Raw genomic sequence first — 21,856 nt, 5'->3', positions numbered from 1 at the left:
GGGAGCTGCGATTGAATGAAATGTGAATATTACAATCGGACGATCGGGAGTGTGTGGAACGTGGCCTCATTTACTCCTCCCCCACGGTTACATTGTGCCATTCATTTATGCACACCCCCTTCCTGTCACCAGACTGGTCAAGTAGACATCGCAAGAGCGATAAGGGCAGTAACCCCTCTAGATCAGGGCTGGCCAACTCCGTCCCCAAGGGCCACCAACAGGTCAGGCTTTCAGGATATCCCTGCTTCAGCACAGGTGCAGTCAATGTCAATGCCTGAGCCACTGATTGAGCCAATGAGAGTAACATCTCCTCCAGCACAGGGAAGCTGCACAATAAGAGACTTTATTTAGTACAGTCCCCCGGCTGCAGAACGGAGGCGCACGCAGCGCAGAGAATCCCCGCCCGAACGCCGCTTGGGCCGGCGGGATTCCTGCTCGCTCAGGGGCCGCTGCTGAATTTGCACCCAGTTTGATGGCTGAACGCATGCATGACAGAGCGCTCGGCACCGCGCCCCTCCCTGCCGTCCTGCACATTGTGTCAGGGCTGTGTTATGTGTTTCCTAGGAGAGACAGCCCCGGGTTATACCCCTGTCCCCTGTGCTGTAATCATCCTATCCCCCACCCACAGGTGTAATCTAATACCGGCCATAAACACACACAGTCCAAAGGACAACTCTGCTGTTTGCTCAGTCCTACCCTGCTCTGTCCCCAGAGCGCTCACATTGCCCCGTGCCCCCGGACAGCTCACACTGCCCCGTGCCCCCGGAGAGCTCACATTGCCCCGTGCCCCCAGACAGCTCACACTACCCCGTGCCCCCGGAGAGCTCACACTGCCCCGTGCCCCCGGAGAGCTCACACTGCCCCGTGCCCCCGGAGAGCTCACACTGCCCCGTGCCCCCGGAGAGCTCACACTGCCCCGTGCCCCCGGAGAGCTCACACTGCCCCCGGACAGCTCACACTGCCCCGTGCCCCCGGAGAGCTCACACTGCCCCGTGCTCCTGGAGCGCTCACACTGCCCCCCCCCCCCGTGCCCGCGACTCCCACTTCCTGGAACCCACTGGCCACCTCGAGGAGTAACTAGCCACTCTTCTCTTCCCCACACCTTGGACGGCGTTTCGGGACCGGGACCTAACAGGGTGGGGGGCTTTCCCAGGCTCGGACCTCAGCGCACAGGTAAAGTACATTACCGACCGGAAGACTTGAGTTTTCTACGCTTGTAACTGTATCAGGCTGGGACTCCCGGGCACAGAGCTTACAATCTAAGGGAAGTCCAGATTTCCAAGAAGCATTGACAATCTCACGCACTTAACCATTTCAATGCCAGAGGGGGGCCCTGTGATGCATTGGCAGTGAAAAAGTTAACATGATGAGAAGTCTTCGGCAGGTTTGAAGGATATCCCTGCTTCAGCACAGGTGGCGCAATCAGTTCCAGCTTCAGCGCAGGTGGTTCAATCAGTCCCAGCTTCAGCACAGATGGCTCAATCAGTGGCTCAGTTGAAGACTGAGTCAGTGATTGAGCCACCTGTGCTGAAGCAGGGATATCCTTCAAACCTGACCTGTTGGTGGCCCTTGAGGACTGGAGTTGGCCGCTCCTGTTTTGCATGCTGCAGGCCTCTAGTGAGGTGACATACCGTGTGTATATGTATATATATATAGTATTGTGCTTATTCCCAGCCCGCTCCGGCTGCGCCACGGAATATTACTCCGAGTTATGTGAGATATATTGACGCGAGAGGAACCCCGTGTGTGGGTGATACTCAGTCTTTCTTTGTCTCTGGGTTTTGGGATCTGTGGCCGTTCTCTTCTCCGTCAGGGGTAGGCTCAGAGCGGCCGGCGCCGCGCGCCCCGAGTATCTGTAATATCTTACTGAACTTTCACCGCCCGGGGGCGGAAATAGCATTTATTTTACTGTATGGGGAACGAGGGGACGCTTCCGTGTTATCCCAGGAAGAGAAGGGGGTGTGATGGACAAGTCGGGGCATGAGATAACGGCCCAGAGGGGGGACGGACACACAGAGAGACAAACACACACAGAGATACAAACACAGACAGAGACACACAGAGACACACACACACACAGAGATACAGACACAGACAGAGACACAGAGAGACACACACACACACACACAGAGAGACAGAGAGACACACACACAGAGATACAGACACAGACACACAGAGACACACAGAGAGACAAACACACACAGAGATACAGACACAGACATAGACACACACAGAGATACAGAGACAGATGCACAGAGACACAGACACACACAGAGATACAGACACAGACATAGACACACAGAGACAAAGAGAGACACACACACAGAGATAGACACAGACACACAGAGACACACACAGAGACACACACAGAGACAGACACACACAGAGAGACACAGACACACACAGAGATACAGAGACAGATGCACAGAGAGACACAGACACACAGAGACAGAGACAGACACACACACAGAGACAGACACACAGACACACACAGAAACACAGACACACACAGAGACACAGACAGACACACAGAGACACAGACAGACACACAGAGAGAGACACACACACAGAGACACAGACAGACACACAGAGACACACACACACAGAGACAGAGCCGACACACAGAGAGACACACACACAGAGACACAGACACACGTGCTCTCGCTGCCTTAATAAAACTGTACATGTGTCGCCTCTGAAATGTGTTCATTTGCTGCGTTCCTGACATTTTTGCTGGCGTGTTACATACATGTTACCTGTCGTGGAAGCCCTGTGTACCTAAAGGGACATTAAAAAGATTAAGCAACTTAACCTACCACTTGATTTACCAGTCTCAGGCCGGTAATATAGTGCGCGCGTGTCAATGATAATGGCCTGTGTGAGCCAGACGTTGCTATAGTTGGGACGCGCGCGTGCTCGGCGGTGAGCGTTGGCGCTGCAGAACTGAGGAAATACTCTAAATTTGTATTTCGCGCTGTTGCTGCTGGGTGGGGGGGGGGGGGGAGGTTATGTAGTTTGGCTGGCGGGGTGCCTGGTCAGTCCGCGCTCTGCCTGCAGTTCCCGCCCTCCCGTCCCTCTGCGTATATTGCTGGTGATGTGGGTGTTACAGTGTGAAGTTTATTATAGAAAGCCAATAAGAAATATGAGAATAAGGACAGGAAGTTCCCTGAAGGTCGGGAGGTCAGTCTCTGTTCTGTGACCCCCGCAGGGTCAGTGTTGAGCTGGTTGTTGCCTGTTGCGGCGGCAGTTGGGGGGTATGTGTGCGTATCCGCACTTGGCGTGACGAGGGGGCGGGGCTCAAGTAAACGTGACTTCCGGGAGCCCACTCGCGTCAACGGCCAGGTCACATGGGCCCAGATTGAGTGTCACGGGGTAATCGGTTCCAAACCTTTGACCTTTAATCCTTTGAGCGAGTGCCCTGGCAGGGGTAGCGCTTACGGCCTTGGTATCTCCAGAGCTGGTCTTGTGTTATTTGTGTGGGGTTCTGGGTACTGGGGTGTAGGGCAGCGCCCTCGCAGTCTCACAGGTCACTGGATGTGTTATGTGGGGTTCTGGGTACTGGGGTGTAGGGCAGCGCCCTCGCAGTCTCACAGGTCACTGGATGTGTTGTGGGGTTCTGGGTACTGGGGTGTAGGGCAGCGCCCTCGCAGTCTCACAGGTCACTGGATGTGTTATGTGGGGTTCTGGGTGCTGGGGTGTAGTGCAGCGCCCTCGCAGTCTCACAGGTCACTGGATGTGTTATGTGGGGTTCTGGGTACTGGGGTGTGGGGCAGCGCCCCCGCAGTCTCACAGGTCACTGGATGTGTTATGTGGGGTTCTGGGTACTGGGGTGTAGGGCAGCGCCCTCGCAGTCTCACAGGTCACTGGATGTTATTTATGTGGGGTACTGGGGTGTGGGGCAGCGCCCTCGCAGTCTCACAGGTCACTGGATGTGTTATGTGGGGTTCTGGGTACTGGGGTGTGGGGCAGCGCCCCCGCAGTCTCACAGGTCACTGGATGTGTTATGTGGGGTTCTGGGTACTGGGGTGTAGGGCAGCGCCCTCGCAGTCTCACAGGTCACTGGATGTGTTATGTGGGGTTCTGGGTACTGGGGTGTAGGGCAGCGCCCTCGCAGTCTCACAGGTCACTGGATGTGTTATGTGGGGTTCTGGGTACAGGGGTGTAGGGCAGCGCCCCCGCAGTCTCACAGGTCACTGGATGTGTTGTGGGGTTCTGGGTACTGGGGTGTGGGGCAGCGCCCCCGCAGTCTCACAGGTCACTGGATGTGTTATGTGGGGTTCTGGGTACTGGGGTGTGGGGCAGCGCCCCCGCAGTCTCACAGGTCACTGGATGTGTTATGTGGAGTTCTGGGTACTGGGGTGTAGGGCAGCGCCCCCGCAGTCTCACAGGTCACTGGATGTGTTGTGGGGTTCTGGGTACTGGGGTGTAGGGCAGCGCCCCCGCAGTCTCACAGGTCACTGGATGTTATTTATGTGGGGTACTGGGGTGTGGGGCAGCGCCCTCGCAGTCTCACAGGTCACTGGATGTGTTATGTGGGGTTCTGGGTACGGGGGTGTGGGGCAGCGCCCCCGCAGTCTCACAGGTCACTGGATGTGTTATGTGGGGTTCTGGGTGCTGGGGTGTAGTGCAGCGCCCTCGCAGTCTCACAGGTCACTGGATGTGTTGTGGGGTTCTGGGTACTGGGGTGTGGGGCAGCGCCCTCGCAGTCTCACAGGTCACTGGATGTGTTGTGGGGTTCTGGGTACTGGGGTGTAGGGCAGCGCCCTCGCAGTCTCACAGGTCACTGGATGTTATTTATGTGGGGTACTGGGGTGTGGGGCAGCGCCCTCGCAGTCTCACAGGTCACTGGATGTGTTATGTGGGGTTCTGGGTACGGGGGTGTAGGGCAGCGCCCCCGCAGTCTCACAGGTCACTGGATGTGTTATGTGGGGTTCTGGGTGCTGGGGTGTGGGGCAGCGCCCTCGCAGTCTCACAGGTCACTGGATGTGTTATGTGGGGTTCTGGGTACTGGGCTGTGGGGCAGCGCCCCCGCAGTCTCATAGGTCACTGGATGTGTTATGTGGGGTTCTGGGTACTGGGGTGTAGGGCACAGGGACCTGTGTCACCTCTCCCTGTGACGCACACGGGTTCCCCCTCTCCCTGTGACGCACAGGGGTTCCCCCTCTCCCTGTGACGCACAGGGGTTCCCCCTCTCCCTGTGACGCACAGGGGTTCCCCCTCTCCCTGTGACGCACAGGGGTTCCCCCCTCTCCCTGTGACGCACAGGGGTTCCCCCTCTCCCTGGGACGCACAGGGGTTCCCCCTCTCCCTGTGACGCACAGGGGTTCCCCCTCTCCCTGGGACGCACAGGGGTTCCCCCTCTCCCTGGGACGCACAGGGGGGTCCCCCTCTCCCTGGGACGCACAGGGGGTCCCCCTCTCTCTGGGACGCACAGGGGGTCCCCCTCTCCCTGGGACACACAGGGGGTCCCCCTCTCTCTGGGACGCACAGGGGTTCCCCCTCTCCCTGTGACGCACAGGGGTTCCCCCTCTCCCTGTGACGCACAGGGGGTCTCGCAGGTGACCTGTGTCACTGGCCTGGGACAGGACTGTGTGTTCCCTGCCTCAGGCTGCCAGCGCTCCTCAGTCTCGCTGTTACAACAATGTTGCGACCCCTTGTGGGTTTCTTGGCGTCAGACAGTTGCCTTGGCAACCCCCCTGCCTTTAACCAGGATGGACTGCTCCCCCTCCCCTTGCCAGGTGGTATTGTCCCAGTTCATTTCCCATCAGCCCAGACCAGCATGCTGCCTCTTAGTACCAGCAGCCACCCTGAGCCGCCATCTCTCCTATCCTGGTAACGTTACTGATTATTACCTGTCCCTATCTCCTGCATTTATCCCACTCCCCTCCATCGCTCCCCTTCCCCTCCATCGCTCCCCCTTCCCTCCATCGCTCCCCCTCCCCTCCATCGCTCCCCTTCCCCTCCATCGCTCCCCCTCCCCTCCATCGCTCCCCCTCCCCTCCATCGCTCCCCCTTCCCTCCGTCGCTCCCCCTCCCCCTCCGTCGCTCCCCCTCCCCTCCGTCGCTCCCCCTCCCCTCCGTCGCTCCCCTTCCCCTCCGTCGCTCCCCCTCCCCTCCGTCGCTCCCCTTCCCCTCCGTCGCTCCCCTTCCCCTCCGTCGCTCCCCTTCCCCTCCGTCGCTCCCCCTTCCCCTCCGTCGCTCCCCTTCCCCTCCGTCGCTCCCCTTTCCCTCCGTCGCTCCCCTTTCCCTCCGTCGCTCCCCTTTCCCTCCGTCGCTCCCCTTCCCCTCCATCGCTCCCCCTCCCCTCCATCGCTCTCCCTCTCCTCCATCGCTCCCCTCCCCTCCATCGCTCCCCTTCCCCTCCATCGTTCCCCCTCCCCTCCATCGCTCCCCTTACCCTCCATCGCTCGCCTTCCCCTCCATCGCTCCCCCTTCCCTCCGTCGCTCCCCCCTCCCCTCCGTCGCTCCCCTTCCCCTCCGTCGCTCCCCCCTTCCCCTCCGTCGCTCCCCTTCCCCTCCGTCGCTCCCCTTTCCCTCCGTCGCTCCCCTTTCCCTCCATCGCTCGCCTTCCCCTCCATCGCTCCCCCTCCCCTCCATCGCTCCCCTTCCCCTCCATCGTTCCCCCTCCCCTCCATCGCTCCCCTTACCCTCCATCGCTCGCCTTCCCCTCCATCGCTCCCCTTACCCTCCATCGCTCCCCTTACCCTCCATCGCTCGCCTTCCCCTCCATCGCTCCCCTTACCCTCCATCGCTCCCCTTCCCCTCCATCGCTCTCATGTCCCAGTGTTCCCTCAGTACTCCCCCCCCCTTTTTATTTGTATGTTGTTGCCCCAAATAACCACTTCAGCCAGTAAGAAGGTTCCCTTGCTTGATATATGGGATTGAGTTAATCTGCCTGTCCCTACACATCTATCAGGGTGTGCTTGGGCCAGAACAGTCACCCCCTCTCTGGGACGCACAGGGGGCATCTCAGGGACCTGCGTGTCACCCCTCTCTGGGACGCACAAGGGGTATCTCAGGGACCAGCGTGTCACCTTTCTCTCTGGGACGCACAGGGGGCATCTCAGGGACGCACAGGGGGTATCTTATGGACCTGCGTGTCACCCCTCTCTGAAACGCACAGGGGGTATCTCAGGGACCTGTGTCACCTCTCTCTGGGACGCACAGGAGTTATCTCGGAGACCTGCGTGTCACCCCTCTCAGGGACGCACAGGGGGTATCTCAGGGACCTGTGTGTCACCCCTCTCTGGGACGCACAGGGGGTATCTCAGGGACCAGCGTGTCACCTTTCTCTCTGGGACGCACAGGGGGCATCTCAGGGACGCACAGGGGGGTATCTTATGGACCTGCGTGTCACCCCTCTCTGAAACGCACAGGGGGTATCTCAGGGACCTGTGTCACCTCTCTCTGGGACGCACAGGAGTTATCTCGGAGACCTGCGTGTCACCCCTCTCAGGGACGCACAGGGGGTATCTCAGGGACCTGTGTGTCACCCCTCTCTGGGACGCACAGGGGGTATCTCAGGGACCTGTGTGTCACCTCTCTCTGGGACGCACAGGGGGTATCTCGGGGACCTGTGTGTCACCCTCTCTGGGATGCACAGGGGGTCTTTGAGGCTGACCGCCCACGATCTGGCTGTGGTCACGTCACTTTTAGAGGGCAATCAGCGATAGCCCCTCAATGAAGTCCTCTTTGTAGATCAGCACAGACACGGGAAGCGTCTGGACCCGTCATAAACCCAATATCTTGTATTTTTAAGACAAAGGGTAACCACATTAACCCCTGAAGCACCAGATTGATTCAAACACTTAATATTCCCCACTATTTTCATTACAGTAGCAAAGAAAAGGAAGGACAGAGCGTGACAAACCGCCGGGGGGCGATGAGGCAGGATTTCCCTGCCCCCAAAACCCAAATATTCTCCCTCACTATGTGCAATCCTTACTCTCTCACATGGGGGGGGGCCCCAGACCGCACATCTGGGACATCGGTCTTTGTGCATTGAAAATAAATCCCACGTGTGAGCGCATTCGCATGTCCCAGACAGGCCTGCCGCCCTGCCCTTCCCCATTATCTCTTAGCACACAGCGCTTCCACTGCAGCCCTGCCCTTCCCCATTATCTCTTAGCATGCAGCGCTTCCACTGCAGCCCTGCCCTTCCCCATTATCTCTTAGCATGCAGCGCTTCCACTGCCGCCCTGCCCTTCCCCATTATCTCTTAGCACACAGCGCTTCCACTGCAGCCCTGCCCTTCCCCATTATCTCTTAGCATGCAGCGCTTCCACTGCCGCCCTGCCCTTCCCCATTATCTCTTAGCATGCAGCGCTTCCACTGCAGCCCTGCCCTTCCCCATTATCTCTTAGCACGCAGCGCTTCCACTGCAGCCCTGCCCTTCCCCATTATCTCTTAGCATGCAGCGCTTCCACTGCCGCCCTGCCCTTCCCCATTATCTCTTAGCATGCAGCGCTTCCACTGCAGCCCTGCCCTTCCCCATTATCTCTTAGCAAGCAGCGCTTCCACTGCCGCCCTGCCCTTCCCCATTATCTCTTAGCACGCAGCGCTTCCACTGCCGCCCTGCCCTTCCCCATTATCTCTTAGCACGCAGCGCTTCCACTGCCGCCCTGCCCTTCCCCATTATCTCTTAGCATGCAGCGCTTCCACTGCAGCCCTGCCCTTCCCCATTATCTCTTAGCACGCAGCGCTTCCACTGCAGCCCTGCCCTTCCCCATTATCTCTTAGCATGCAGCGCTTCCACTGCCGCCCTGCCCTTCCCCATTATCTCTTAGCATGCAGCGCTTCCACTGCAGCCCTGCCCTTCCCCATTATCTCTTAGCATGCAGCGCTTCCACTGCCGCCCTGCCCTTCCCCATTATCTCTTAGCATGCAGCGCTTCCACTGCAGCCCTGCACTTCCCCATTATCTCTTAGCACGCAGCGCTTCCACTGCCGCCCTGCCCTTCCCCATTATCTCTTAGCATGCAGCGCTTCCACTGCAGCCCTGCCCTTCCCCATTATCTCTTAGCATGCAGCGCTTCCACTGCAGCCCTGCCCTTCCCCATTATCTCTTAGCACGCAGCGCTTCCACTGCCGCCCTGCCCTTCCCCATTATCTCTTAGCATGCAGCGCTTCCACTGCCGCCCTGCCCTTCCCCATTATCTCTTAGCATGCAGCGCTTCCACTGCAGCCCTGCCCTTCCCCATTATCTCTTAGCACGCAGCGCTTCCACTGCAGCCCTGCCCTTCCCCGTTATCTCTTAGCATGCAGCGCTTCCACTGCCGCCCTGCCCTTCCCCATTATCTCTTAGCATGCAGCGCTTAGACTGCCGCCCTGCCCTTCCCCATTATCTCTTAGCATGCAGCGCTTCCACTGCAGCCCTGCCCTTCCCATTCTCTTAGCATGCAGCGCTTCCACTGCAGCCCTGCCCTTCCCCGTTATCTCTTAGCACGCAGCGCTTCCACTGCAGCCCTGCCCTTCCCCGTTATCTCTTAGCATGCAGCGCTTCCACTGCAGCCCTGCCCTTCCCCATTATCTCTTAGCACGCAGCGCTTCCACTGCAGCCCTGCCTTTCCCAATTATCTCTTAGCATGCAGCGCTTCCACTGCAGCCCTGCCCTTCCCCATTATCTCTTAGCATGCAGCGCTTCCACTGCAGCCCTGCCCTTCCCCGTTATCTCTTAGCACGCAGCGCTTCCACTGCAGCCCTGCCCTTCCCCGTTATCTCTTAGCATGCAGCGCTTCCACTGCAGCCCTGCCCTTCCCCATTATCTCTTAGCACGCAGCGCTTCCACTGCAGCCCTGCCCTTCCCCATTATCTATTAGCATGCAGCGCTTCCACTGCAGCCCTGCCCTTCCCCATTATCTCTTAGCATGCAGCGCTTCCACTGCCGCCCTGCCCTTCCCCATTATCTCTTAGCACGCAGCGCTTCCACTGCAGCCCTGCCCTTCCCCATTATCTATTAGCATGCAGCGCTTCCACTGCAGCCCTGCCCTTCCCCATTATCTCTTAGCACGCAGCGCTTCCACTGCAGCCCTGCCCTTCCCCATTATCTATTAGCATGCAGCGCTTCCACTGCAGCCCTGCCCTTCCCCATTATCTCTTAGCATGCAGCGCTTCCACTGACGCCCTGCCCTTCCCCATTATCTCTTAGCATGCAGCGCTTCCACTGCCGCCCTGCCCTTCCCCATTATCTCTTAGCATGCAGCGCTTCCACTGCCGCCCTGCCCTTCCCCATTATCTCTTAGCACGCAGCGCTTCCACTGCAGCCCTGCCCTTCCCCATTATCTCTTAGCATGCAGCGCTTCCACTGCAGCCCTGCCCTTCCCCGTTATCTCTTAGCATGCAGCGCTTCCACTGCAGCCCTGCCCTTCCCCGTTATCTCTTAGCATGCAGCGCTTCCACTGCCGCCCTGCCCTTCCCCATTATCTCTTAGCACGCAGCGCTTCCACTGCCGCCCTGCCCTTCCCCATTATCTCTTAGCATGCAGCGCTTCCACTGCCGCCCTGCCCTTCCCCGTTATCTCTTAGCATGCAGCGCTTCCACTGCAGCCCTGCCCTTCCCCATTATCTCTTAGCATGCAGCGCTTCCACTGCCGCCCTGCCCTTCCCCGTTATCTCTTAGCACGCAGCGCTTCCACTGCCGCCCTGCCCTTCCCCATTATCTCTTAGCACGCAGCGCTTCCACTGCAGCCCTGCCCTTCCCCATTATCTCTTAGCACGCAGCGCTTCCACTGCAGCCCTGCCCTTCCCCATTATCTCTTAGCACGCAGCGCTTCCACTGCAGCCCTGCCCTTCCCCATTATCTCTTAGCACGCAGCGCTTCCACTGCAGCCCTGCCCTTCCCCAATATCTCTTAGCATGCAGCGCTTCCACTGCAGCCCTGCCCTTCCCCGTTATCTCTTAGCATGCAGCGCTTCCACTGCAGCCCTGCCCTTCCCCGTTATCTCTTAGCATGCAGCGCTTCCACTGCAGCCCTGCCCTTCCCCATTATCTCTTAGCACGCAGCGCTTCCACTGCAGCCCTGCCCTTCCCCAATATCTCTTAGCATGCAGCGCTTCCACTGCAGCCCTGCCCTTCCCCGTTATCTCTTAGCATGCAGCGCTTCCACTGCCGCCCTGCCCTTCCCCGTTATCTCTTAGCACGCAGCGCTTCCACTGCAGCCCTGCCCTTCCCCATTATCTCTTAGCATGCAGCGCTTCCACTGCCGCCCTGCCCTTCCCCGTTATCTCTTAGCATGCAGCGCTTCCACTGCAGCCCTGCCCTTCCCCGTTATCTCTTAGCATGCAGCGCTTCCACTGCAGCCCTGCCCTTCCCCGTTATCTCTTAGCACGCAGCGCTTCCACTGCAGCCCTGCCCTTCCCCATTATCTCTTAGCATGCAGCGCTTCCACTGCAGCCCTGCCCTTCCCCATTATCTCTTAGCACGCAGCGCTTCCACTGCAGCCCTGCCCTTCCCCATTATCTCTTAGCACGCAGCGCTTCCACTGCAGCCCTGCCCTTCCCCATTATCTCTTAGCATGCAGCGCTTCCACTGCAGCCCTGCCCTTCCCCATTATCTCTTAGCATGCAGCGCTTCCACTGCAGCCCTGCCCTTCCCCATTATCTCTTAGCATGCAGCGCTTCCACTGCAGCCCTGCCCTTCCCCATTATCTCTTAGCACACAGCGCTTCCACTGCAGCCCTGCCCTTCCCCATTATCTCTTAGCATGCAGCGCTTCCACTGCAGCCCTGCCCTTCCCCATTATCTCTTAGCATGCAGCGCTTCCACTGTAGCCCTGCCCTTCCCCATTATCTCTTAGCACGCAGCGCTTCCACTGCAGCCCTGCCCTTCCCCATTATCTCTTAGCATGCAGCGCTTCCACTGCAGCCCTGCCCTTCCCCATTATCTCTTAGCACGCAGCGCTTCCACTGCCGCCCTGCCCTTCCCCATTATCTGTTAGCATGCAGCGCTTCCACTGCCGCCCTGCCCTTCCCCATTATCTCTTAGCATGCAGCGCTTCCACTGCAGCCCTGCCCTTCCCCATTATCTCTTAGCATGCAGCGCTTCCACTGCAGCCCTGCCCTTCCCCATTATCTCTTAGCACGCAGCGCTTCCACTGCAGCCCTGCCGCTCCCCATTATCTCTTATCATACAGCGCTTCCACTGCAGCCCTGCCCTTCCCCATTATCTCTTAGCACGCAGCGCTTCCACTGCAGCCCTGCCCTTCCCCATTATCTCTTAGCATGCAGCGCTTCCACTGCAGCCCTGCCCTTCCCCATTATCTCTTAGCACGCAGCGCTTCCACTGCCGCCCTGCCCTTCCCCATTATCTGTTAGCATGCAGCGCTTCCACTGCCGCCCTGCCCTTCCCCATTATCTCTTAGCACGCAGCGCTTCCACTGCAGCCCTGCCCTTCCCCATTATCTCTTAGCACGCAGCGCTTCCACTGCAACCCTGCCCTTCCCCATTATCTCTTAGCACGCAGCGCTTCCACTGCAGCCCTGCCCTTCCCCATTATCTCTTAGCATGCAGCGCTTCCACTGCCGCCCTGCCCTTCCCCATTATCTCTTAGCACGCAGCGCTTCCACTGCAGCCCTGCCCTTCCCCATTATCTCTTAGCATGCAGCGCTTCCACTGCAGCCCTGCCCTTCCCCATTATCTCTTAGCACGCAGCGCTTCCACTGCCGCCCTGCCCTTCCCCATTATCTCTTAGCATAAAGCGCTTCCACTGCAGCCCTGCCCTTCCCCGTTATCTCTTAGCACGCAGCGCTTCCACTGCAGCCCTGCCCTTCCCCATTATCTCTTAGCATGCAGCGCTTCCACTGCAGCCCTGCCCTTCCCCATTATCTCTTAGCACGCAGCGCTTCCACTGCCGCCCTGCCCTTCCCCATTATCTCTTAGCACGCAGCGCTTCCACTGCCGCCCTGCCCTTCCCCATTATCTCTTAGCACGCAGCGCTTCCACTGCAGCCCTGCCCTTCCCCATTATCTCTTAGCACGCAGCGCTTCCACTGCAGCCCTGCCCTTCCCCATTATCTCTTAGCACGCAGCGCTTCCACTGCAGCCCTGCCCTTCCCCATTATCTCTTAGCACGCAGCGCTTCCACTGCAGCCCTGCCCTTCCCCAATATCTCTTAGCATGCAGCGCTTCCACTGCAGCCCTGCCCTTCCCCGTTATCTCTTAGCATGCAGCGCTTCCACTGCAGCCCTGCCCTTCCCCGTTATCTCTTAGCATGCAGCGCTTCCACTGCAGCCCTGCCCTTCCCCATTATCTCTTAGCACGCAGCGCTTCCACTGCAGCCCTGCCCTTCCCCAATATCTCTTAGCATGCAGCGCTTCCACTGCAGCCCTGCCCTTCCCCGTTATCTCTTAGCATGCAGCGCTTCCACTGCCGCCCTGCCCTTCCCCGTTATCTCTTAGCACGCAGCGCTTCCACTGCAGCCCTGCCCTTCCCCATTATCTCTTAGCATGCAGCGCTTCCACTGCCGCCCTGCCCTTCCCCGTTATCTCTTAGCATGCAGCGCTTCCACTGCAGCCCTGCCCTTCCCCGTTATCTCTTAGCATGCAGCGCTTCCACTGCAGCCCTGCCCTTCCCCGTTATCTCTTAGCACGCAGCGCTTCCACTGCAGCCCTGCCCTTCCCCATTATCTCTTAGCATGCAGCGCTTCCACTGCAGCCCTGCCCTTCCCCATTATCTCTTAGCACGCAGCGCTTCCACTGCAGCCCTGCCCTTCCCCATTATCTCTTAGCACGCAGCGCTTCCACTGCAGCCCTGCCCTTCCCCATTATCTCTTAGCATGCAGCGCTTCCACTGCAGCCCTGCCCTTCCCCATTATCTCTTAGCATGCAGCGCTTCCACTGCAGCCCTGCCCTTCCCCATTATCTCTTAGCATGCAGCGCTTCCACTGCCGCCCTGCCCTTCCCCATTATCTCTTAGCACACAGCGCTTCCACTGCAGCCCTGCCCTTCCCCATTATCTCTTAGCATGCAGCGCTTCCACTGCAGCCCTGCCCTTCCCCATTATCTCTTAGCATGCAGCGCTTCCACTGCAGCCCTGCCCTTCCCCATTATCTCTTAGCACGCAGCGCTTCCACTGCAGCCCTGCCCTTCCCCATTATCTCTTAGCATGCAGCGCTTCCACTGCAGCCCTGCCCTTCCCCATTATCTCTTAGCACGCAGCGCTTCCACTGCCGCCCTGCCCTTCCCCATTATCTGTTAGCATGCAGCGCTTCCACTGCCGCCCTGCCCTTCCCCATTATCTCTTAGCATGCAGCGCTTCCACTGCAGCCCTGCCCTTCCCCATTATCTCTTAGCATGCAGCGCTTCCACTGCAGCCCTGCCCTTCCCCATTATCTCTTAGCACGCAGCGCTTCCACTGCAGCCCTGCCGCTCCCCATTATCTCTTATCATACAGCGCTTCCACTGCAGCCCTGCCCTTCCCCATTATCTCTTAGCACGCAGCGCTTCCACTGCAGCCCTGCCCTTCCCCATTATCTCTTAGCATGCAGCGCTTCCACTGCAGCCCTGCCCTTCCCCATTATCTCTTAGCACGCAGCGCTTCCACTGCCGCCCTGCCCTTCCCCATTATCTGTTAGCATGCAGCGCTTCCACTGCCGCCCTGCCCTTCCCCATTATCTCTTAGCACGCAGCGCTTCCACTGCAGCCCTGCCCTTCCCCATTATCTCTTAGCACGCAGCGCTTCCACTGCAACCCTGCCCTTCCCCATTATCTCTTAGCACGCAGCGCTTCCACTGCCGCCCTGCCCTTCCCCGTTATCTCTTAGCACGCAGCGCTTCCACTGCAGCCCTGCCTTTCCCAATTATCTCTTAGCATGCAGCGCTTCCACTGCAGCCCTGCCCTTCCCCATTATCTCTTAGCACGCAGCGCTTCCACTGCAGCCCTGCCCTTCCCCATTATCTCTTAGCACGCAGCGCTTCCACTGCAGCCCTGCCCTTCCCCATTATCTCTTAGCATGCAGCGCTTCCACTGCAGCCCTGCCCTTCCCCATTATCTCTTAGCATGCAGCGCTTCCACTGCAGCCCTGCCCTTCCCCGTTATCTCTTAGCATGCAGCGCTTCCACTGCAGCCCTGCCCTTCCCCATTATCTCTTAGCATGCAGCGCTTCCACTGCAGCCCTGCCCTTCCCCATTATCTCTTAGCATGCAGCGCTTCCACTGCAGCCCTGCCCTTCCCCGTTATCTCTTAGCATGCAGCGCTTCCACTGCCGCCCTGCCCTTCCCCATTATCTCTTAGCACGCAGCGCTTCCACTGCCGCCCTGCCCTTCCCCATTATCTCTTAGCATAAAGCGCTTCCACTGCAGCCCTGCCCTTCCCCGTTATCTCTTAGCACGCAGCGCTTCCACTGCAGCCCTGCCCTTCCCCATTATCTCTTAGCATGCAGCGCTTCCACTGCAGCCCTGCCCTTCCCCATTATCTCTTAGCACGCAGCGCTTCCACTGCCGCCCTGCCCTTCCCCATTATCTCTTAGCATGCAGCGCTTCCACTGCCGCCCTGCCCTTCCCCATTATCTCTTAGCATGCAGCGCTTCCACTGCAGCCCTGCCCTTCCCCATTATCTCTTAGCACGCAGCGCTTCCACTGCCGCCCTGCCCTTCCCCATTATCTCTTAGCACGCAGCGCTTCCACTGCAGCCCTGCCCTTCCCCATTATCTGTTAGCATGCAGCGCTTCCACTGCAGCCCTGCCCTTCCCCATTATCTCTTAGCACGCAGCGCTTCCACTGCAGCCCTGCCCTTCCCCATTATCTCTTAGCATGCAGCGCTTCCACTGCAGCCCTGCCGTTCCCCATTATCTCTTAGCATGCAGCGCTTCCACTGCAGCCCTGCCCTTCCCCATTATCTCTTAGCATGCAGCGCTTCCACTGCAGCCCTGCCCTTCCCCATTATCTCTTAGCATGCAGCGCTTCCACTGCCGCCCTGCCCTTCCCCATTATCTGTTAGCATGCAGCGCTTCCACTGCAGCCCTGCCCTTCCCCATTATCTGTTAGCATGCAGCGCTTCCACTGCCGCCCTGCCCTTCCCCGTTATCTCTTAGCATGCAGCGCTTCCACTGCCGCCCTGCCCTTCCCCATTATCTGTTAGCATACAGCGCTTCCACTGCCGCCCTGCCCTTCCCCATTATCTGTTAGCATGCAGCGCTTCCACTGCCGCCCTGCCCTTCCCCATTATCTGTTAGCATGCAGCGCTTCCACTGCAGCCCTGCCCTTCCCCATTATCTGTTAGCATGCAGCGCTTCCACTGCAGCCCTGCCCTTCCCCATTATCTCTTAGCACGCAGCGCTTCCACTGCCGCCCTGCCCTTCCCCATTATCTCTTAGCACGCAGCGCTTCCACTGCAGCCCTGCCCTTCCCCATTATCTCTTAGCACGCAGCGCTTCCACTGCAGCCCTGCCCTTCCCCATTATCTGTTAGCATGCAGCGCTTCCACTGCAGCCCTGCCCTTCCCCATTATCTCTTAGCACGCAGCGCTTCCACTGCAGCCCTGCCCTTCCCCATTATCTCTTAGCATGCAGCGCTTGTACTGCAGCCCTGCCCTTCCCCATTATCTCTTAGCACGCAGCGCTTCCACTGCAGCCCTGCCCTTCCCCATTATCTCTTAGCATGCAGCGCTTCCACTGCCGCCCTGCCCTTCCCCATTATCTCTTAGCACGCAGCGCTTCCACTGCAGCCCTGCCCTTCCCCATTATCTCTTAGCATGCAGCGCTTCCACTGCCGCCCTGCCCTTCCCCATTATCTCTTAGCATGCAGCGCTTCCACTGCAGCCCTGCCCTTCCCCATTATCTCTTAGCACGCAGCGCTTCCACTGCCGCCCTGCCCTTCCCCATTATCTCTTAGCATGCAGCGCTTCCACTGCAGCCCTGCCCTTCCCCATTATCTCTTAGCACGCAGCGCTTCCACTGCCGCCCTGCCCTTCCCCATTATCTGTTAGCATGCAGCGCTTCCACTGCCGCCCTGCCCTTCCCCATTATCTGTTAGCATGCAGCGCTTCCACTGCAGCCCTGCCCTTCCCCATTATCTGTTAGCATGCAGCGCTTCCACTGCTGCCCTGCCCTTCCCCATTATCTCTTAGCATGCAGCGCTTCCACTGCAGCCCTGCCCTTCCCCATTATCTCTTAGCACGCAGCGCTTCCACTGCCGCCCTGCCCTTCCCCATTATCTCTTAGCACGCAGCGCTTCCACTGCCGCCCTGCCCTTCCCCATTATCTGTTAGCATGCAGCGCTTCCACTGCCGCCCTGCCCTTCCCCATTATCTCTTAGCATGCAGCGCTTCCACTGCCGCCCTGCCCTTCCCCATTATCTCTTAGCATGCAGCGCTTCCACTGCCGCCCTGCCCTTCCCCATTATCTGTTAGCATGCAGCGCTTCCACTGCTGCCCTGCCCTTCCCCATTATCTCTTAGCATGCAGCGCTTCCACTGCCGCCCTGCCCTTCCCCATTATCTCTTAGCATGCAGCGCTTCCACTGCTGCCCTGCCCTTCCCCATTATCTCTTAGCACGCAGCGCTTCCACTGCCGCCCTGCCCTTCCCCGTTATCTCTTAGCATGCAGCGCTTCCACTGCAGCCCTGCCCTTCCCCATTATCTCTTAGCATGCAGCGCTTCCACTGCAGCCCTGCCCTTCCCCGTTATCTCTTAGCATGCAGCGCTTCCACTGCAGCCCTGCCCTTCCCCATTATCTCTTAGCATGCAGCGCTTCCACTGCAGCCCTGCCCTTCCCCATTATCTCTTAGCATGCAGCGCTTCCACTGCAGCCCTGCCCTTCCCCATTATCTGTTAGCATGCAGCGCTTCCACTGCCGCCCTGCCCTTCCCCATTATCTCTTAGCACGCAGCGCTTCCACTGCAGCCCTGCCCTTCCCCATTATCTCTTAGCATGCAGCGCTTCCACTGCCGCCCTGCCCTTCCCCATTATCTCTTAGCATGCAGCGCTTCCACTGCCGCCCTGCCCTTCCCCATTATCTCTTAGCATGCAGCGCTTCCACTGCCGCCCTGCCCTTCCCCATTATCTCTTAGCACGCAGCGCTTCCACTGCAGCCCTGCCGTTCCCCATTATCTCTTAGCATGCAGCGCTTCCACTGCAGCCCTGCCCTTCCCCATGATCTCTTAGCACGCAGCGCTTCCACTGCCGCCCTGCCCTTCCCCATTATCTCTTAGCACGCAGCGCTTCCACTGCAGCCCTGCCGTTCCCCATTATCTCTTAGCATGCAGCGCTTCCACTGCAGCCCTGCCCTTCCCCATGATCTCTTAGCACGCAGCGCTTCCACTGCCGCCCTGCCCTTCCCCATTATCTCTTAGCACGCAGCGCTTCCACTGCCGCCCTGCCCTTCCCCATTATCTCTTAGCATGCAGCGCTTCCACTGCAGCCCTGCCCTTCCCCATTATCTCTTAGCATGCAGCGCTTCCACTGCCGCCCTGCCCTTCCCCATTATCTCTTAGCATGCAGCGCTTCCACTGCAGCCCTGCACTTCCCCATTATCTCTTAGCACGCAGCGCTTCCACTGCCGCCCTGCCCTTCCCCATTATCTCTTAGCATGCAGCGCTTCCACTGCAGCCCTGCCCTTCCCCATTATCTCTTAGCATGCAGCGCTTCCACTGCAGCCCTGCCCTTCCCCGTTATCTCTTAGCACGCAGCGCTTCCACTGCAGCCCTGCCCTTCCCCGTTATCTCTTAGCACGCAGCGCTTCCACTGCAGCCCTGCCCTTCCCCATTATCTCTTAGCATGCAGCGCTTCCACTGCCGCCCTGCCCTTCCCCGTTATCTCTTAGCATGCAGCGCTTCCACTGCAGCCCTGCCCTTCCCCATTATCTCTTAGCACGCAGCGCTTCCACTGCAGCCCTGCCCTTCCCCATTATCTCTTAGCATGCAGCGCTTCCACTGCAGCCCTGCCCTTCCCCATTATCTCTTAGCATGCAGCGCTTCCACTGCAGCCCTGCCCTTCCCCATTATCTCTTAGCACGCAGCGCTTCCACTGCAGCCCTGCCCTTCCCCATTATCTCTTAGCATGCAGCGCTTCCACTGCAGCCCTGCCCTTCCCCATTATCTCTTAGCACGCAGCGCTTCCACTGCAACCCTGCCCTTCCCCATTATCTCTTAGCACGCAGCGCTTCCACTGCAACCCTGCCCTTCCCCATTATCTCTTAGCATGCAGCGCTTCCACTGCAGCCCTGCCCTTCCCCATTATCTCTTAGCACGCAGCGCTTCCACTGCAACCCTGCCCTTCCCCATTATCTCTTAGCATGCAGCGCTTCCACTGCAACCCTGCCCTTCCCCATTATCTCTTAGCACGCAGCGCTTCCACTGCAACCCTGCCCTTCCCCATTATCTCTTAGCATGCAGCGCTTCCACTGCAGCCCTGCCCTTCCCCATTATCTCTTAGCACGCAGCGCTTCCACTGCAACCCTGCCCTTCCCCATTATCTCTTAGCATGCAGCGCTTCCACTGCAGCCCTGCCCTTCCCCATTATCTCTTAGCATGCAGCGCTTCCACTGCAGCCCTGCCCTTCCCCATTATCTCTTAGCACGCAGCGCTTCCACTGCAGCCCTGCCCTTCCCCATTATCTCTTAGCATGCAGCGCTTCCACTGCAGCCCTGCCCTTCCCCATTATCTCTTAGCATGCAGCGCTTCCACTGCAGCCCTGCCCTTCCCCATTATCTCTTAGCACGCAGCGCTTCCACTGCAGCCCTGCCCTTCCCCGTTATCTCCTAGCATGCAGCGCTTCCACTGCAGCCCTGCCTTTCCCAATTATCTCTTAGCATGCAGCGCTTCCACTGCCGCCCTGCCCTTCCCCATTATCTCTTAGCATGCAGCGCTTCCACTGCCGCCCTGCCCTTCCCCGTTATCTCTTAGCATGCAGCGCTTCCACTGCCGCCCTGCCCTTCCCCGTTATCTCTTAGCATGCAGCGCTTCCACTGCAGCCCTGCCCTTCCCCATTATCTCTTAGCACGCAGCGCTTCCACTGCAGCCCTGCCTTTCCCAATTATCTCTTAGCATGCAGCGCTTCCACTGCAGCCCTGCCCTTCCCCGTTATCTCTTAGCACGCAGCGCTTCCACTGCAGCCCTGCCCTTCCCCGTTATCTCTTAGCACGCAGCGCTTCCACTGCAGCCCTGCCCTTCCCCATTATCCCTTAGCACGCAGCGCTTCCACTGCAGCCCTGCCCTTCCCCATTATCTCTTAGCATGCAGCGCTTCCACTGCCGCCCTGCCCTTCCCCATTATCTCTTAGCACGCAGCGCTTCCACTGCCGCCCTGCCCTTCCCCATTATCTCTTAGCACGCAGCGCTTCCACTGCAGCCCTGCCCTTCCCCATTATCTCTTAGCATGCAGCGCTTCCACTGCAGCCCTGCCCTTCCCCGTTATCTCTTTGCATGCAGCGCTTCCACTGCAGCCCTGCCCTTCCCCGTTATCTCTTAGCATGCAGCGCTTCCACTGCAGCCCTGCCCTTCCCCATTATCTCTTAGCACGCAGCGCTTCCACTGCAGCCCTGCCCTTCCCCATTATCTCTTAGCACGCAGCGCTTCCACTGCAGCCCTGCCCTTCCCCATTATCTCTTAGCACGCAGCGCTTCCACTGCAGCCCTGCCCTTCCCCATTATCTCTTAGCACGCAGCGCTTCCACTGCCGCCCTGCCCTTCCCCATTATCTCTTAGCACACAGCGCTTCCACTGCAGCCCTGCCCTTCCCCATTATCTCTTAGCACGCAGCGCTTCCACTGCAGCCCTGCCCTTCCCCATTATCTCTTAGCACGCAGCGCTTCCACTGCAGCCCTGCCCTTCCCCATTATCTCTTAGCATAAAGCGCTTCCACTGCAGCCCTGCCCTTCCCCGTTATCTCTTAGCATGCAGCGCTTCCACTGCAGCCCTGCCCTTCCCCGTTATCTCCTAGCATGCAGCGCTTCCACTGCAGCCCTGCCCTTCCCCATTATCTCTTAGCACGCAGCGCTTCCACTGCAGCCCTGCCCTTCCCCATTATCTCTTAGCACGCAGCGCTTCCACTGCAGCCCTGCCCTTCCCCATTATCTCTTAGCACGCAGCGCTTCCACTGCCGCCCTGCCCTTCCCCATTATCTCTTAGCATGCAGCGCTTCCACTGCCGCCCTGCCCTTCCCCATTATCTCTTAGCATGCAGCGCTTCCACTGCAGCCCTGCCCTTCCCCATTATCTATTAGCATGCAGCGCTTCCACTGCAGCCCTGCCCTTCCCCATTATCTGTTAGCACGCAGCGCTTCCACTGCCGCCCTGCCCTTCCCCATTATCTCTTAGCACGCAGCGCTTCCACTGCCGCCCTGCCCTTCCCCATTATCTCTTAGCATGCAGCGCTTCCACTGCAGCCCTGCCCTTCCCCATTATCTCTTAGCATGCAGCGCTTCCACTGCAGCCAGGGATTCTGGGAAATGACATGCAAATGAGCACTCGCAGTGTGTCAGCCGTTACTACATGTCCATTTTAACACGGATCCCTAAAGGGTATCCCTGCCGTATTACACCGGAACGCAGGGGTGGGGAACGTCAGGCCCGAGGGCCGTATAAGGCCCCCGAAATCATTTGGTCTGGCCCTGCTAAGGCAACGGCTATAACCGGGGTCACGCTAATTTAAAAAAAAAAAATGGCCGCCGCGCGCCCGATCGGGAGGTGGTGGTGTGAGGCGCCGGCAGCCCTACACGATCCCCAGCAGCCACTGTACTTCCCCCCGCAGCAGTCCCCGCACTTCCCCAGCAGTTCCCCCCGCACTTACCCCAGCAGCCGCCCTACACGATCCCCCCAGCAGCAGCAGCAACTACCAGAGGTAGGGGGGGGGTTCTCTGTGCCTGCCTGTGTGCCTGCCTGTGTGCCTGCCTGCCTGTGTGCCTGCCTGTGTGCCTGCCTGCGTGCCTGCCGTGTG

General features: G+C 59.0%; 1 protein-coding gene across 1 annotated transcript in view; it reads left to right on the top strand.

Annotated features, from left to right (window-relative positions):
• Positions 1-689: 689 nt before the first annotated feature.
• Positions 690-21,856, top strand: part of LOC142472298 (phospholipid-transporting ATPase ID-like) — a 293,093-nt gene continuing 271,926 nt past the window's right edge. Inside the window, exon 1 of the mRNA XM_075579339.1 lies at positions 690-1,173. The gene's annotated coding sequence lies outside the window, so the exon portion shown is untranslated. The remainder of the gene's footprint in view (positions 1,174-21,856) is intronic.

This window comes from Ascaphus truei, chromosome 1 (genome assembly GCF_040206685.1).
Source record: "Ascaphus truei isolate aAscTru1 chromosome 1, aAscTru1.hap1, whole genome shotgun sequence".
NCBI lineage: Eukaryota > Metazoa > Chordata > Amphibia > Anura > Ascaphidae > Ascaphus > Ascaphus truei.
Note: the sequence above shows the minus strand (reverse complement) of the source record. Positions and strands in the feature narration are given on the sequence as shown.